The 19,737-nt window shown below is 34.6% G+C and overlaps 1 long non-coding RNA gene across 1 annotated transcript in view; it reads right to left on the bottom strand.

The window, feature by feature from the left end:
* Window positions 1-5,382: 5,382 nt before the first annotated feature.
* Window positions 5,383-19,737, bottom strand: part of LOC145717110 (uncharacterized) — a 17,120-nt gene continuing 2,765 nt past the window's right edge. Inside the window, exons 2-3 of the long non-coding RNA XR_014140140.1 lie at window positions 7,952-8,164; window positions 5,383-7,181 (exon numbers count right to left, since the gene is read on the bottom strand). This is a non-coding gene — a long non-coding RNA (uncharacterized LOC145717110). The remainder of the gene's footprint in view (window positions 7,182-7,951; window positions 8,165-19,737) is intronic.

The following is a 19,737-nucleotide window of genomic DNA, read 5'->3' on the forward strand; positions in this document are numbered from 1 at the left end:
GTTTTTCTTTTTTTCCTTTTCAGCTAGTTTCTTATTTTGTCAATTCTTTGTTTTTAAGTCTTTTTTAACTTTCATTTTTACATTTACATTTGTATTCTTCATTTTTGGCTTTCTTTCACTCTGTTCAATTTTATTTTTGTATATATATAAGTTTTTCTTTCTTTACAATTTTGAGATTTAGTGTCTTCTAACAAACAGACCAAAAAATTCCTAGGACCAAGGGATCACCCTGTTTTGTCCACCTGGGAGATTATATTCTCCCCCCCCCTTTTTTTTTCCTTTTTCTTTTCTTTTTGGGTTCCTGACCTCTTCAGGCTTGTGTATTGTGTATTTTGCTTGGGTTCATGGTTGATATTTTTAATTTTGTTCTCTCATTCATCCATTCTTCTGTGGGCACAATGACTAGAAGGAGGAATTCACAACAAAGGAAAGAACAAGAGATGATACTCTCTGCCACAGATCTAATTGATATGGATATAAGTAAAATGTCAGAGCTGGAATTCAGGAAAATGATTATACAGTTACTAGCAGGGCTTGAAAAAAGCATAAAAGACACTAGAGAATCTCTTAGTGCAGAAATAAAATCTAATCAGGCCAAAATTAAAAATGTTTTAACTGAGATGCAGTCTAAATTGGATGCTTTCACAGCTAAGGTAAATGAGGCAGAAGAGAGAGTCAGTGATATAGAAGACAAGATGATGGAATGCAAGGAAGCTGAGGAAAAGAGAGAGAAAGACAACTAATGGACCATGAGGGGAAGCTTCAAGAAATCAACGATATCATGAAGTGAAACAATATTAGGATTACTGGGGTCCCAAAGGAAGAAGAAAGAGAGAGAGGGACAGAAGGTATATTTGAGCATTTCATAGCTGAGAACTTCCCTAATCTGGCGAAGGAAACAGGCATTCAGTTCCAAGAGGTAGAAAGGATGCCCCCCAAAATCAATAAAAATAGATCAACACCCCAGTGTATGATAGTGAAGCTTGCATATTTCAGAAATAAAGAGAAAATCCTGAAAGCAGTTTGAGGCAAGATCTCCTTAACCTGCAATGGTAGAAACATTAGACTGGCAGCAGACCTATCCACAGAGACCTGGCAGGCCAGAAAGGGCTGGCATGATATATTCAGGATACTAAATGAGAAAAACATGCAGCCAAGAATACTTTATCCAGTAAGGCTGTCATTCGGAATGAAAGGAGAGATAAAAAGCTTCCAGGACAAACAGAAAATAAAAGAATTTGTGATCACTAAACCAGCCCTGCAAGAAACACTGAAGGGGATCTTGTAAGTGAAGAGAGAGCCCAAAAGTAACATAGACCAGAAAGAAACAGAGACAATCTACAGAAACAGGGACTTTACAGGCAATACAATGGCACTAAATTCATATCTGTCAATAGTTACTCTGAATGTAAATGAGCTAAATGCTCAAAGATACAGGGTATCAGATTGGAAAAAAAGCAAGACCCATCCATATGCTGTCTATAAAACACTCATTTTAGACCTAAAGACACCTCCATTTTGAGAGTGAGGGGGTGGAGAACCATTTATCATGCCAATGGACATTAAAAGAAAGCTGGAGTATCAATCCTTATATCAGACAAATTAGTTTTTAAACCAAAGGCTATATAGTAAGGGATGAAGAGGGACACTATCATACTTAAAGTGTCTATCCAACAAGAAGATCTAACAATTACAAATATTTATGCTCCTAACATGGGAGCAGCCAATTATATAAACCAATTAACAACAAAATTAAAGAAATACATTAATAAAAATACAATACTAGTAGGGGACTTTAACATCTCAGTCACAGCAATGGACCTATCATCTAAGCAGAAGATCAACAAGGAAACAAGGGCTTTGAATGACACATTGGATCAGGGGGACTTCACAGATATATACAGAGCATTCCATCCTAAAGAATAGATAACATCCTAGGTCACAAATTGGGTCTAAACTGGTTCCAAAAGATTGGGATCATTCCCTGCATATTTTTGGACCACAATGATTTGAAACTGGAACTCAATCACAAGAGGAAATTTGGAAAGAACTCAAATACATGGAGACTAAAGGGCATCCTACTAAAGAATGCATGGGTCAGCCAGGAAATTAAAGAAGAATTTAAAAAATTCATGGAAACAAATGAAAATGGAAACACAACTGTTCAAAACCATTGGGATGCAGCAAAGGCGGTCCTAAGAGGGAAGTATATAGCAATACAAGCCTTTCTCAAGAAACAAGAAAGGCCTCAAATAAACAACCTAATCTTTCATCTAAAGGAGTTGGAGAAAGAACAGCAAATAAAGCCTAAACACAGCAGGAGAAGAGAATTAATAAAGATTAGAGCAGAAATCAATGGAATAGAAACCAAAGAAAGTAGAACAGATCAACAAAATTAGGAGCTGGTTCTTTGAATGAATTAATAGCATTGATAAACCCCTGACCAGACTTATCAAAAAGAGAATGAACCCAAGTAAATAAAATCATGAATGAAAGTGGAGAGATCACAACCAACACTGAAGAAATACAAACAATTATAAGAATATATTATGAGCAACTATATGCCAACAAATTAGGCAACCTGGAAGAAATGGATGCATTCCTGGAAACATATAAACTACAAAAACTGAAACAGGAAGAAATAGAAAACCTGAACAGACCCATAACCAGCAAGGAAATTGAAACAGTAATCAAAAATCTCCCAAAAAACAAGAGTCCAGGGCCGGATGGCTTCCCAGAGGAATTCTACCAAACATTTAAAGAAAAACTAATACCTATTCTTCTGAAGCTTTTTCAAAAAATAGAAAGGGAAGGAAAACTTCCAAACTCATTTTATGAAGCCAGCATTACCTTGATCCCAAAACCAGACCAAGACCCCACTGCAAAGGACAATTACAGACAATATCCCTGAGGAACAGGGATAAAATTCTCACCAAGATACTAGCCAATAGGATTCAAAAGTACATTAAAAGGATTATTCACCACTACCAAGTGGGATTTATTCCTGGGCTGCAAGAGTGGCTCAATATTTGCAAATCAATCAACGTGATACATCACATTAATAAAAGAAAGGACAAGAACCATATAATCCTTTCAATTGATTCAGAAAAAGCATTTGACAAATATAGTATCCTTTCTTGATTAAAACTCTCCATGTGTAGGAATATAGGGAACACACATCAATATCATAAAAGCCATCTACGAAAAGCCCACAGGGAATATCATTCTCAATGAGGAAAAACGGAGCTTTTCCCCTAAGGTCAGGAACATGACAGGGATGCCCACTCTCACCACTGTTGTCCAACATAGTACTAGAAGTCCTGGCCTCAGCAATCAGACAACAAACAGAAATAAAAGGCTTTCAAATTGACAAAGAAGTCAAACTCTCACTCTTCACAGATGACATGATAATTTAGTGTGGAGAACCCAAAGACTCCACCCCCAAATTGCTAGAACTCATACAAGAATTCTGCAATATGGCAGAATATAAAATCAATGCACAGAAATTAGGTGCATTTCTATACACTAACAATGAGACAGAAGAAAGAGAAATTAAGGAATCAATTCCATTTACAACTGCACCAAAAACCATAAGATACCTAGGAATAAACCTAAGCAAAGAGGTAAAGGATCTGTATTCTAAAAACTACAGAACACTCGAAAGAAATTGAAGAAGGCACAAAGAAATGGAAAAACATTCCATGCTCATGGATTGGAAGAACAAATATTGTTAAAATGTCTATGCTACCTAGCACAATCTACACATTCAATGCAATCCCTATCAAAATACCATTGACATTTTTCATAGAGCTGGAACAAATAATCCTAAAATTTGCATGGAACAAGAAAAGACCCCGAATAGCCAGAGGAATGTTGAAAAAAAAAAAAACCCAAAGCTGGTGGCATCATAATGCCAGACTTCCAGCTCTATTACAAAGCTGTAATCATCAAGACAGTATGGTGCTGGCACAAAAACAGACACATAGATCAATGGAACATAATAGAGAACCCAGAAATGGACCCTCAACTCTATGGTCAACTAATCTTTGACAAAGCAGGAAAGAATATCCAATGGAAAAAGGACAGTCTCTTCAATAAATGGTGCTAGGAAAATTGGACAGCCACACGTGGAAGAATGAAAGTGGACCATTTCCTTGCACCACACACAAAAATAGACTCAAAATAGATAAAAGACCTAAATGTGAGACAGGAATCCATCAAAATCCTTGAGGAACACACAGGCAGCAACCTCTGTGACCTCAGCCACAGCAACTTCTTGCTAGACATGTCTCCAAAGGCAAGGGAAACAAAAGCAAACATGAATTATTGAGATTCCATCAAGATAAAAAGCTTCTGCACAGCAAAGGAAAAAGTCAACAAAACTAAAAGGCAACTGATGGAATGGGAGAAGATATTTGCAAATGACATATCAGATAAAAGGCTAGTATCCAAGGTCTATAAAGAATTTATCAAACTCAACACCCAAAAAACAAATAGTCCAGTCAAGAAATGGGCAAAAGACATGAACAAGCATTTCTTCAAAGAAGACATACAATTGGCCAACAGACACATGAAAAAATGTTCCACATCCCTTGGCATCAGGGAAATACAAATCAAAACCACAATGCGATACTACCTCGCACCAGTCAGAATGGCTAAAATTAACAAGACAAAAAACAACAAATGTTGGCAAGGATGCAGAGAAACCCTCTTACACTGTTGGTGGGAGTGCAAGCTGGTACAGCCACTCTGGAAAACAGTATGGAGGTTCCTCAAGAAGGTAAAAATAGAGCTACCCTATGACCCAGGAATTGTACTACTGGGTATTTACCCCAAAGATACAAATGTAGTGATTTGAAGGGGCACCTGCACCCCAATATTCATAACAGCAATGTCCACAATAAACAAATTGTGGAGGGAGCTGGGATGTCCATCGACATGAATGGATAAATAAGATGTGTCATATATATATATATACACACACACAATGGAATATTACTCAGCCATCAGAAAGGATGAATACTTACCATTTACACTGATGTGGACGGAACTGGAGGGTATTATGCTGAGTGAAATAAGTCAGTCAGAGAAAGACAATATCACATGGTTTCACTCATAAGTGGAATATAAGAAACAGTGTAGAGAATGATAGGAGAAGGGAGGGAAAACTGAATGGGAAGTCATCAGAGAGGGAGACAAACCATGAGAGACTCTTAATTCTAGGAAACAAATTGAAGGTTGCTAGGTGGGGGATGAGGTAACTGGGTGATGGGCATTAAAGAAGGCATGTGATGAGCACTGTGTGTTATGTGCAACTGATGAATAACTGAACTCCACATCTGAAACTAATGATGTACTATATGTTAGCTAATTGAATTTAAATTAAAAAATGAAAAAAATAATAGTGTCTATTTCTATTTGTGTGGATTAAATGTAATAATCCATGCAAGATGCTAAGTACAAAGTCTGGCACCTATTAAATATGAAAAAATACCTGTTATTTCTGCTCTAGGTAGTTTAGAACTAGAAATAAGCTCTTGGTAGTTTAGAACTGGAAAATGTAGGCTAGGAAAGAAATCTTCTCCTTTATTTAAGGCAATTAGATAGAACAATGCTGTCCAATAGAAATATAATGCAAACCACATATGCAAGTTTAAATGTCACAGTAACTCCGCCAAAAAGTAAAAAGATACAGGTAAAGCAAATAATACATTTTATTGAATCCAATATAACTGAAATATTATCATTTAAACATGTAGTCAATGTAAATAATTATTAATGAGGTATTTTTCATTCCTTAATCATACTCAATCTCTGACACCCATTGTTTTCTTTATATTTACAACACATCTTTACTTGGACCAGCCACATTTCAAGTGCTCAGTAGCCACATGTGGTTCATGTCTACCTCTTGAACAGCACAGTTAGAAACTTACATTGTAAATGGATTCTTAAGGAGGCTCCCTCTGCTGTTAAGGTAGTGAATGTGGTGGGGGTGGTATAGACCAGTGCCTCTTAAACTTTAACATCTATTAGAATCATCTTGGAGAGGAGGTTAAAATACAAATTCCTGGGTCCTAACTCCAAAGATTCTAGTGCAGTGACCAAGAATTAACATGTCCAAATTAATGCTGATGTTGGTCCATAGACTACATTTTTTAGTGCCATTGGTACAAAGTCTCCACCCTTGAGTTTTACCATTAACCTGGTTGTTTTCATTAGTTTTCCAAAAAGTTGTACCTATTCTGACTACAGTAATAGAAATGAAGGGCTTTTCCATGGCACACATATTGGTTCCTGTTTCTACCACCCCCACAGTTATAGGATCGAAAACTTGCAACCCATTCACTCTACTCAGCCAGCTGTTGAGCCACTAGAACCAATGTCTTGTCATATCTGGGGTGTCTTATCTCCTCCATAAAGTGGAGATCAACTTGCTCTTGTTTCTCCAAGCCTAGAGCTCTGGCATGGGTCTCCCTAGGCCATGGGTCTCCCTAGGCCATGTGCCTTCTCAGCTATTACCTCTCTTTTTAGTCATCATAGGCTCTGCCATTATTATTACATTGAGTTTGCATTTTAAATAGTTTGGGTTGAATTTACATAATAATTTCACCCTAAAATCTGTTTAGTATGACTAACAATGTCTTTTTTTACAGTAAATACTAACTGTTCATCCTTTTCCATGAATATAAATAACATGAATATTTAGGCAGCAGGTTATCTGCTTAATTATATGTCCTCATGTCATGTTCATGACTTATGATATTGCCATTACAAAGTGATGTTGAATAATTATGGCAGAAACTATGGGTTAGTCTCATGTTTATATATAACTTATAGGTGTTTGCCATTTTGTTCTACCTAAGCACTATTTCAGTAATCTACCTACCCTGTGGCCCTCCATGAAGATATTTAATGAAAGCTTGATAGCCTATTCTCTAAAAGAAACTGTTTATAATTTTGTTGGAGAATACTATGCAGACAAAGGAAAAAAATGTCCTAGTAATGTTTAAGTTCACGTAAAACACCACTGAATTCTAGATGCCCAGTGACCTAGATGGAGCACAGAAAATGGACTGAAGAGACAGATTCAGGCTTGAGTGACAGCTCTGTCATTTATCAGTTTCCAGGATTAGACCAGTTAGGCAACTTATTTACTTCTCTAAAATTAGTTTCTTCATCTGCAAAACAAGAAGAACAAAACCCCTAGTTAATGGGGTTATTGTGAAGACTACATGCATGTATAGGGCTATGGTGCTCAATAGAAGTCAACTGCAATTATTGTTCTAGGATTAATAAAGGATTTCTAGCTTGGTGATCTGAAAAGTCACCATGAAGGAGATGGCATCTGAGTTAGGTCTTCAAAGTTGGTACGATTTGTTTGGTCTTCTTTTTTAAAAAATACTTCTGTACATGAACTATAAATTTGTTGTATAAAATATTAAAGTTATAATTTTAAAAGATCACCAATGATTTCACCATTCAGAGATAGTCTCTATTAATATTTTGGTGTGCTTTCTTATCTCTTCTATCACTTGGGTCTTTTTTTAATCATTGTATGTGGAACAACAAGTTGTTAAATAGAATTATTCTTATCTTGGGGTTTCAGTGTGCCAAGTGTCCCCACATTCTAAAGCTCATGCACCATTTATGAAGAACTTGCATTTGGGGTTCTCTTTTGCCAGCATTAGTCCACCACCCACCTTATCCTTAAAAAAAAAAAAAAAAGAAGAAGAAGGTGAAGAAGTCACTAGGAAGTAGGAAGTTTTATAGAAAGAATGCCTTTAGGTCAATGCCTCTCAACTGGAGACATTTGGCAATATCTGGAGACATTTTTGTTATCACAACTGGGGGATGGGGGGCAGGGCTACTAGCATCTAGTGAGTAAAAGCCAGAGATGCTGCTTAACATCCCTTGGGACACAGGACAGCCTCCCACAGCAAATACTTACCTGGCCCCAAACTCTGCCTCAGAGAGCAAGTTGTCCTAGAACAGATGCACTGCTCCTCCGCACATCTGTGGGAGATGTGCTTCTCTCTCACCTTGATCCAAATATGAAGATTCAAGAAAACTACTTGGATAGCTTTGCCAGGGTTCTTCGGAGTTTGGTAGACACAAGTACCAGTATCTGATTCCCTCCTGGAAAAACTCTGAAGAGGAGAGGCTGAGGGAAGCCATCAGTGGCACGAGGAGAAAAAAAAAAAAGAATCCCAAGTTAAAAAGCATCTGCGTGCACTTCAAGAGTTCAGTGAAACAAAAATCCCTGTTTTTCTGGTCTTCATGGACCATGACTTCAATCATCTCAAAAGGGACCATCTCCAAGAAGATACCTGTAATGGAGAAGGGCTACCAGGAGTGAAGGCTGAGAAGACAGTAGTATGAAACTAGGCAAGGGTGACATGCATCTTCATGAGTGGAAAAAGTTGGAGGGAAGTCTGCAAAGAGAAAGGGCAAGAGGATTATGTGGGACCAGGGAGATAGTTTTTAGAGAACACCAAGACACGCTCTGGAAATCAGCATTTAAACCATTGTCATGTCCAAAGGGATGATGGCAGTTATCTTTTCTGACCTTTCCTTTCCTCCCTACCTTCCTTCAACCCAGCAGGATAGAGAGGCAGCTGAGTGAGTAGGGAAGGAGGATGAAAAAGCAAAGTGGGTAATTATGAAGCTACCAACCAATCCCCTTTTCCTACTGCAGTTTTCCTAAGCTGGGCCAGGAGAGAATCTTCAAAAAACAAGAGATTGAAGTTGTGATGTTAACCTAAGCTAGGCTTTTTTTTTTTTTTAAGATTTATTTACGTGAGAGAGAGAGTGGGGGGTAGGTAGGTGTAGGGGTAGAGGGAGAGGATCTCCAGCAAACTCCCTACTGAGCACAGAGCCCGACCTAGGCCCAGACCCCACAATCCATGAGACCACTACCTAAGCCAAAACCAAGAGTCTGACACTCAGCCAACGGAGCCACCCAGGCACCCCAATGTAGGCTTTTTACTATCTTCAAATAACTATACAACTATAGGATCTGCTCACAAGTTCATCTTGGCAACAGGAAGAATGAGTCTCTAGAGTTTATTTGAAAAAGGCAGTTGTGTGGAAGAATAAAGTTACTTTATATTTGAAACCTACCAAGTCTGGCTCCTTCAATAAACTGGCTACATGCATGTATATAATAGACAGGATATGTAAACATATATATATACACATACAAAGAATATGTCTGTATATGATTATATCACATATGTAACAAACAGCTATACATACATATGTGTATGTATTTTTTATGTTTGGATCACACTATATAAAGAGTTTTCTATTGTGCTTTCATAAAGTCACTCAGCATTCATAAAGTTTTTTACATCATTGAAATAATCTGTCATATAGATATATCACAATTCATGTGACTAACCCTAATTCTGCTGTCAGATATTTCAATAAACTACTAATATACTACTAGATAATGCTATAATGAACACCTTTATAATTCTCCACCTATATTATTACTTCCTGGACTAAGATTATGAGTTTTATTTAAGTGTTATTGATATTTTCATCCAATTACTTGAGAAATCTTTATGAAATTTTTAAATTTTTAATTGCAGTAAGAGACATATGGTATAAAACTTACCATCTTAACCATTTTTAAGTGAACAGTTCATTGGCATTAAATATATTCACATTGTTGTACAACAAAGTTCCAGAACTTTCTCATCTTGCAAAACTGGAACTCTACACCCATTAAACAACTCTCCATTTTCTCCTTCCCCTAACCCCTGGTAAGGACCATTCTACTTTCTGTTTCTATGAATTTGACTATTTTAGATAACTCATATAAGTGAATCAGACTGTATTTGTCTTTTCATGATTGGCTTATTTTACTTAACATAATGTCCTCAAGGTTCGTCTATGTTGTAGCATATAACAGGATGCTCCTTCTTTTTTAAGGCTGAATAATATCCCATTGTATGAATAATATCCCTTTGTATGTATATACTACATTCTGTTAATCCATTCATCCATTGATGAACATTTAGGTTGCTTACATTTATTAGCTATTGTAAGTAATGCTACTACAAATATGGGCATACAAATATCTCTTGGAGACCCTGCTTTCAATTCTTTGGGATAAAGGACTTGAATAGAAATTCTCCATAGATGATATAAAAATGGCCCACAAGCCTATGAAAATATGCTCAACTTCACTAATCATAAGAGAAATGCAAGCCAAAACAGCAATAAGATTCTACCTCATACCCATTAGGATGACTATTACAAAAACAAAACAAAACAAAAAAACAGAAAATAACAAGTGTTAGCAAGGATGTAGGGAAATCAGAACTCTTGTGTACTATTTGTGGGATTGTAAAATGGTACAACCACTATGGAAAACAGTATGGAATTTCCTAAAAAAATTAAACATAGAACCACCATATGATCAAGTGATGTGCATCTTACATATTAGATGCACAGCATCATTTCTACCCCATTCTATTGTTCAAGGCATGTGACAAGACCAGCCCAGATTCTAAAGAAGCAGAAATAAATGCCACCTCATTTTTTTAAGATTTTATGTATTTATCTGTCAGAGAGAGAGAAAGAGGCAGACAGAGGGAGAAGCAGGCTCCCCGCTGAGCAATGAGCCCAATGCAGGGCTTGATCCCAGGGTCCTGGGATCATGATCTGAGCCAAAGACAGACGCTTAACGAATTGAGCCACTTAGGCATCCCTAAATGCCACCTCTTGATGAGAGATGTAACATGTATGTACAGCAATGGAGGAATTATGGAAGGCTATCTTTAGAGACCATTTACCATAGATAATTTGATGCAGGGATAATGATAGTCTTATGTTTTATTTTACATTTCTTTGATTACTTATGAGTTTTTTTTTCATGTTCCCCAGTCACTCGTACTTCTGTGAATCATTTGTTTATGCCTTGTGACTTTAAAAAACTTTCTCCAGCAGTTTCAAAGATATTTTGTAAAAAGTTTTTGTATGTTAAGTTTGTTGATTGTGAGAAAATAGGATATTAACCCATTTCCTATCAAATTTACTGTAAAACTCTCAGTTTATTATATAGCATTAAATTTTTATATGCAAAAAGCATTCTAAAATTTTTAATTTCCAAGTAACAAAATCTGTTTAGGTTTTTTTTTTGTAACATATTCAGTGATAATACACAAAATATATAATTATAATGAATATTCATCATCTTTTTGGCAGCACAACATCCTAATGCCTTTCCTAGTTTGAGGGAATTTCCAAGTGTCTGGGTTTGTATTGGACAATGCACATACCCCTGGGGGTATGCATGTGGTTCACTAGGGGAGCAGAGAGAAATTATTGAAATATTTCTTTTTATTTATTTTATCTTTAAAAAATATAGAAATTAAACTTTACCAATACTTAATACAGACACAAACCCTGGGACCTTTGGATCCTTTGTTTGGATCACATATCAGGACCCTGGGATCCTTTGTTTGGAGCACATATCAAGTATAGGGGATAACCAAGAGAAGATGGTGCTCTAAAACATGGAAGGTTTTTTTGTTTGTTTGTCTTAATTTTTTTTAAGATTATTTATTTGTCAGAGAGAGAGAAATAAAGAGCGAGCATAAGCAGGGGGAGCAGCAGGCAGAGGGAGAAGCAGGCTCCCCACTGAGCAAGGAGCCCGATGTGGAACTCCATCCCAGGACCTGAGCCAAAGGCACATGCTTAACTGACTAAGCCTTCCAGGCATCCCTAAAATATGGAAAGTTGATGGTGCCACCCTTTATTCCTTTCTGGAAGATTTCCATGTGTTGCCATTTACATGTAACTAACAATTTTAGATTTACAGATTATAGTACCCAGCTTTATTTAAACTATCCTTCAGGGATAACTGGCTGGCTCAGTCAGAAAAGCATATGACTTGGGGCTCCTGGGTGACTAGCCTGCTTCTCCCTCTCCCTCTGCCTGCAGGTCCCCCTGCTTATGCTCTCTCTCTGTCAAATAAATAAATAAAATCTTAAAAAAAAAAAAGAAAGAAAAGAAAAGCATATGACTCTTGATCTTGGGGTAACAAGGTCAAGCCCCATGCTGGGTGTAGAGATTACTTAAAAAAAATTTTAAAAACTACCCTTCAAATACACACAAGTGTCTAGAAGTGTCCTGCAAATAAATGTGGACTGAATACACTATTATCAATGCAAACATTAATGAACTGGGGCTGGCACTCTACTTCTTGTTACCTACCTTAAAAGCTCATCAGATCTGCCAAGAGATTGGCCAGAACAATTAAAATTACTAAGAAGACTGTTTGATATACAGATATAGATTTACATCCCATTTGTACATTTTATTTGGATAGCTAATGGTAGCATAGAGTCACTATGATTGGCAAAATGGTCTATATGTAATCTAATATGTAAAGACAAATCTCTATAATTTTTCTCAGATGTCAAAATTCACATGATACTCATTCACTACTTAAATCTTTTCCCCTAAGCTTAATGATATACACTGAGCTTAACGTTTGTACCGAAGCTTCTTACTTAACATCTTTCTGAGGGAAAATTTTCAGCTGTGACAGCCATTAAAAATTGATACTGAAATAAACACAAGAAACAGTCTTTTGGGGATGCCTGGTTGGCTCAGTGGGAAGAGCATGAGACTCCTGATCTCAGGGTTGTGAGTTGGATCCCCATGTTGAGTACAGAGATTACTTAAAAATAAAATCTTAAAAAAAAAAAGAATAAAGAAACAGTCCTTTGGATACTCTCTCAAAAATAGCTAAAGCATTATTTTAGTGAAACATAATTTAATCATGGTGCTATTAAGAAAATATTATTTATAAACACTTTAGGGCATAAGTAAAATACATTAGTAAAAATACAGAAATAAATATAATAAAACATAAAATACAGTAATTTCCAATTTCATTTTTATCACATTTAAAATGTATATTTGTATAATTTTTATGTATAGTCATACACTACCATGTGCAAATAAATATATTTAATCAAGAATACTGCTGGCTCGGAGAGCCTGGGTGGCTCAGTCGTTGAGCGTCTGCCTTCGGCTCAGGTCATGATCTCAGAGTCCTGGGATCAAGCCCCGCATCGGGCTCCTCGCTCTGCGAGAGGCCTGCTTCTCCCTCTCCCACTCCCCCTGCTTGTGTTCCCTCTCTCGCTGTGTCTATCTCTGTCAAATGAATAAATAAAATCTTTAAAAAAAAAAAATACTGCTGGCTCACACAATGGGCAAATTAGAAATAAGTTTCTTTAAGTAAAAATTTTTTTATTAGTTATAGTTTATTTCTACAAAATAAAAAATATTTTGTAGAAATTACAAAAATAAGATTATTGAACATAGAATAATAGAAAATGAAAAATTTAATCAAAATAGTTACAAATAGCACAGTCAGAATATATATTTTTAATATTTTTATTATTAATATATTTTTAATAGTTGTTTTATGGAAATGAATTCTTTATGATGATTTCAATGCTTACTTGCTCTAGTATCCCATTTTCCATAGAAGTCATCTCTGATTTACTTGCTACTTTTCTTCAGATATTACAGACCTTAAGTAGTTTTAAGTACATTTTAATTTTGAAACTATATTCTCCACTGGCAACTGAAATTGGAGGTTAATTATAACCTCAGAACTATCAGAATATTTGAAAATGTATTCAGTAAGTTATTGCTGCAAGCATTTCAATATTGAAATTGCAATATTTCAGAGGAAATCTATGTAGATTCTAGAAAGCAGCTTAAAGATTTTAGTTTCTCAAATATTTGTGTCCCATAAATATCATATTTGCTATTATAGTCATCAGATATCAATTATAACTTTTGGTGTAGTTATAGTATTTCATTTTCTTCATATTTCAGCAAATGGTGTTATCTAGAGCACCAAAATAGGCATAGTATTTTCTTGGCATCATAAAACTTTCCTTTTTTTTTTTTGAGAGTTTTTATCATAAATAACACTACATCAAAAACTAATGATGTATTATATGTTGGCTAACTGAACTTAATAAAAATAAAAAAGAAGAAAGAAGAAAGAAAGAAAGAAAGAAAGAAAGAAAGAAAGAAAGAAAGAAAGAAAGAAAGAACAAAAGAAAGAAAAAGAAAGAAAGAAAAGAAAAAATAAAATAAAAACTAAAACTTTCCTTAATGGTAATATTATTGTATTTGATACAGAAAACAAAATTCTTCACTTGGAAATTTTGGTTTTTGACAGAGATGGGTTGATTGTGGGATTTCCAGTCAAACTTGATCTTTTTGTTTGTAGGTTTTGAGATTCATATCTATATCCAGAGATTGCAATTTCTTTAACAACAATAATACATTTTTCATAAAAATCACAATCATAATTTCAAAATTTCTTAATCTCTTTGATGATGTTTGAAGGGTATTAAGTCTTGAATTTCAGTTTCTGCAACATTTTGCTTACCACATTAATACTTTTTAAAATACGATAAATTGGAGCTAAACAAATATGTATAACTTCTGATATTTTTTCAAGTATTCTTTGGCTTCTTTTCTAAAATGTATACCTTTACTAGTGCCATCAAAAAATCCTAAGAGTTTTTAACCTGCCTCTATTTCTGTTTTTATTTTTATTGTTGGATATTTTTTAATTTTAAAAAATGTTTAAATTTTTAAAACAAGTTTTTATTTTAATTTCAGTACAGTTAACATACAATGTTATATTAGTTTCAGGTGCACAATATAGTGATTCAACACTTCCATACATCACCTGGTGCTCCTCATGACAAGTGCCCTCCTTCATCCCTGTCACCTATTTCACCCACCGCCCACTAAATCTCCCTTCTTCTACTTGGGTTTTTAGTAACATAATGTTACCAACTGCATTTCCTATTACAAATTCAACAATGGCAAAATACTTATGTTTGGTAAATGTGTGTCCAATACTCTTTAATTTTTATTGAGGCTAAAAAGTAGTTGTATAGTTTGTGCCATATAAAAAGCTATTCAGAGTTATCAGAGTTTTGCTGTCTCATTTCCTCCCAGTTTAAAAAATGCACAGAAAGCAGAATACAGGATGTTCTATCATTTTCAAACATCATCTGCTGCAATTTGCTATGTTTTCCTTGCACATCTATGCTATTATTGTACCCAGATTTTAGATTTTCAGATTTTCTCTTGTAACTGGTCTACTAAAAATACATATATAATTGTTCTTTACTTATGTCACCTACTGGGCAGAACTGCCCCAACTAGTCGCATGTAGAAATAACAAGACTTGCATTTTTAAATTCACAGATCTATCAGCGATTATCATCTGTTCTACGTGGCTTTGATTGTATGTGTATGTGTTATGTAGGATCCAGCTTGCACCGGCTGGTGAAAGCCTACCATTAAATATTCAGGAATTTTGTGAGCCAGTTGTTAAATTATTAGGTGCTTGAAATCAGCCTTATTAGGAGTGTTTGCACCACTGAAATCGGCAAATGCCACAAATCAGGACTTTTTTTTTCTTTTTTAAGACAGTTTATCAGCACACCACTGGTTGTTATCTAAAATGATTGAATAATAATTAGCATTGTTCACCTCATTAAATAATCGTGTTAATTCCATCTGCTATAATCTTGATTTTTGGTTTTGTATTTCATCCCCTACATAATGTGCAATATTGTTATTTGTTGTTGATGTTTGTATTATGCATGAGTGTCAGTCATAATGTTATCCAATTTTGCTGTGGTTTCTACTAAATGAAGGAGATTCCCAGTGTCATTCCGTTGTGTAGATTATTCTCTGAATGCTCAAATGTTTTTGCTAAATACATAATTATTTATAGTATACATTTACTATTGGCAGATTAATAGTTTCTCATCTTCAAATAGTTTATTTCCTATAGCATCAATAATTACTTTTTTCAAAAGTTTTTAACTTTAAACACTTAATAAAATCATTGTGGTGCATTTCATTCTATTCATTTTTTATGACAATTAAGTGACAAAATCTGTCATTCTGTGCCCTCATTCTCTTTATTCAGTTGGTTTTTTTCTTAAGGGATTTATAAAATAATATATATTTTTAAGATTTATTTATTTATTTATTAGAGAGAGAGAGCATGAGAGGGGGGAAGGGCAGAGGGAGAAGCAGACTCCCCGCCGAGCAAGGAGCCCGATGTGGGACTCAATCCAGGGACTCCAGGATCATGACCTGAGCCGAAGGCAGTCGCTTAACCAACTGAGCCACCCAGGCGCCCAATAATATATATTTTTAGAAATAATTCTTTCAGCTTAAAAAAAGAAAGTAACAGGAGTTACAATTTTTTTTTCAACGTTTGCCAGAATTCTTATGTGAGAAGTTTCCAAAAACTTCCTATCTGTGCTTTCCTCTGGAAGATAAACTTGTCCTGTTTGAGATGGATAATCTCAACAAAGGGTTTGGCTTTTAATATTCAAATACAAGGACTTTAACTGCATCAACAGAAAAGGTATTTCATTTAATGGATTCTAGATGGGTTTTTTTCTCTCTCATTTTTTTTAAAGGAATTCATCCATTCTTATTGACATAGAAATAGAGAGTAAATTCACCACTTGTCCTCTCTGTGAAGTCTGTGCTAGATTCTTCTGAGACCAGTCATTTCCTTTTCTTTCTTCCCCATGGCATTCAATGATCCAAATAATCTCTTTTTCATTTTTTGTATGGTGGGTTCTCATTTTCTGATTCTCTGATCATGATACACGGTTTTCTTATGTTTTGAGTATCTGGGCAGAAATAATGTGATCATTTTATACATTTACTTTAGAATGTGTAATATTTTAAAATTTTTTTATTTTTATTAATTTATTTTTATTTATATTATATTTTATATTTATATATAATATATAAATAAATATAATTTATTTATATTGATTGATTTATTTATATTAATAAATATAAATTTATTAAATTTGTTTTATAAATTTAATGAGCCATTAAGCTTTAACAGCAATTAAAATTGTATGATAAAATTTTCACAGCATAATAATGGCTATGATATAATTAGATCATTATGTGGTAATGGTAAATAAATATTACTCATTCTATAGTGATTCATGTCAGATGAAAGTATTATTAGGCTTAAGTGGAAACTCTGCAGTATCATTTTAGTAAAATAAACAAATGACAATACTGTTAACTGCAAAATGAGACACAAAATTTAGCTACATTTTGCCACCAGGGAATTTTTCTTTTTCATTCTAAGATATTTTCTGATCAGCTCATGAAATTTGTGAAAAGTAGCTTCCAGTATTAGAAGCATTGTTTATTGTTACATTAACAAAGTATTTTGTTTGTTAAATTCATTCCTTCATGAGTCAAAGCAAAACGGTATCTATGTACTCTATTTCGAAAAGATATTTTACTCAGTTAGGGAACTGTTATAATAAATATACAAATAAGCCTATCTTTGAAACCTAAAAAAAGCCATAATAAAAATATTAAAATAAATCAAAATAATAAATGTGTCTACAATGTGAATGTTACTCTCTTAGTTGTCGTGCCCTTGTATGGGACACAACCTGGACACCTGTAAGCAGCAGACGTGCTCCTGTTGGAGACACACATTCATAGGGCCTGGACACCATTTCATTAGCATAGAGTAAGTACTAATAAAGCAGGCATTACTGTTACTACAAATGAAAACAAAATTTAAAGTAGTTAACTTGATTCATCTATTCCTTTGTGATTTCCTCCATTGGTTTGCTTTCTGTTTTTTCATATAGAGTTATTTCCCTCACTGAGATCATGACACTAATCATCCATATTTTCTGCTATTTTTTCATTAAATAAAACTTTTAAATTCTGTTAGATTTATTTCGATGCATGATATATAGTAAGAATCTATCTTTCTCTCAAGTTTTATCTATTGTGTACTCACCCTTTATGTAATAATCTTGCTCTACTCATTTTTATCATAACAGCTTTTGATAGAGTCTACTTCTGTAATATCTCTTTTATTTGTACCTATTCTGGTACTTTAACATGCTGTTTTATTCAGTATAGCCTTATAATACATTTTATTATTTGGCAAGATAACTCTTCACTCATTAAGTTTTGCTTCCCTGTTTTCATTAGACATTTTTGCCCATTTATTCTTGCAATGTATAATATAGGACTTGAAAGAGTGGAGATAAAGAGAGAAAAGGAATTTCAAGGAGGAAAATAGAGTAAAGGCAATGAACTTCTACTGAGTCAATGGAAAGCAATGTTGAGTTTAAAAAAGGAAGGTCATCTGTTTCTCTGATCTCCCCTGTCTTGAAGCTAAAATGTATCCTCTGATATCAACTCATCCAGGTAAGAGAATTAGAGAAGGGAAAAAAAATACATAAATACTCTAACAGAAATGTGTATGAATACTGCAGGCTTGCCACGGCACTTGCTTATTTAATTTGCTCTTCAGAACATGCTGTCTAAGTAGAAAGTTTCTGCAAATATTCTGAGAAAGTAAAATTTTCTAAACCTGATACTGGTTTTTCCTAAACCTGATATTTGCTTCACACTGCCCTCCCTGGAAACCTTACCTCCTATCAACTTTCGTGAAGTGTCATATATTCTTTTAGTAAACCTGAGTCAAGATTCAAGGAAGCCCTGGTTTTACAATTTAGAGGTTTGGGCTTGGTTTCATTTTGAGGTTTTGGGGATGATAGAAACTCAAAACAAAATGAAAGCTCTTTAAATCCTCAAACCTACATTTTATAATAAATATTTTGTAATGCCTTCTGTTCTGTCCCAAATGAAATTTATAATAAATTAACCTACCTACATACAGATTTTTAAAAATTAATATAAGACTAACTTTAATATAAAGAATAAATAGAAGGAAAGAAATTTATAATTTCAATATGTAAATGCTTGGTCACAGTCACACTGAAAGGTGTAAGGAAGTTGTTAGATATTTGCAACTCTGTGTAGCAATCACAGTGAATGAGATAGCTACAGAAGCAGATTAATGGAGTGTAGGGTATCGGCAACTCAAAGCCTAAGTGTTTAGACTGTCAGTAATTTGATTTTCCAAAATGGTAAACCACTGTTGATAACTTTCAGTCTAAAACAATATAATCCTTTCTTGAATTTTATGTAGTTGCTTGTTTGGAAAGGTCTGCATATACATAAAGCAAGTTGGAGTCTGCATTCATTTCACTGTACTCATCCACTTTCTGAATGCATTCCAGGAGTACTATAAACTCTTGATATTCCTAAGGGACAGATCTTCATGGACTACCAAGTGTGACATTCCCAATGTTATAATGAGGTGGAAGACTAGATTGACCATGATAATCTCAGGTATGTTAGACAGAAATGAATGCAGACAGAAGTGGGAATGGGTGGAGGATCCCCTCCCCCACAAGATGAGCTCTCAAACCAAAATTCCAAAACATGTAGGAAAAACTAACCCCAGGAAATTCAGCCTACAGAATCAACAATCAGGAGATAAAGTCACCCCCACCCCAAAAAAAGATTTTTTTAAGTATGGGAGAATCTGAAAATAATTTCACCAAGTCATCCTCAGTTAGCTCTGTAGCTCCATAAATAAAATATTTTCACTTACAAAAGTCTGCTATTTTTCAATAGAGCTATATCACCTGAGCTAGATTTTTATTGCTTTTTGTTGCATAAGTCTCACATGCCACTTAAGGGAGAAAAAGCTATTTCAAAACAAATTTAAAAAAAAATTTAATTAACCAGTAAAATCAAGAGACCTCAGTCTCTTTTTTTTTTTTTTTTAAGGAAATTTTTTTT

The sequence above is a fragment of the Leptonychotes weddellii genome, chromosome 1, assembly GCF_054177405.1.
Source record: "Leptonychotes weddellii isolate Sample4059 chromosome 1, ASM5417740v2, whole genome shotgun sequence".
Classification (NCBI taxonomy): Eukaryota; Metazoa; Chordata; class Mammalia; order Carnivora; family Phocidae; genus Leptonychotes; species Leptonychotes weddellii.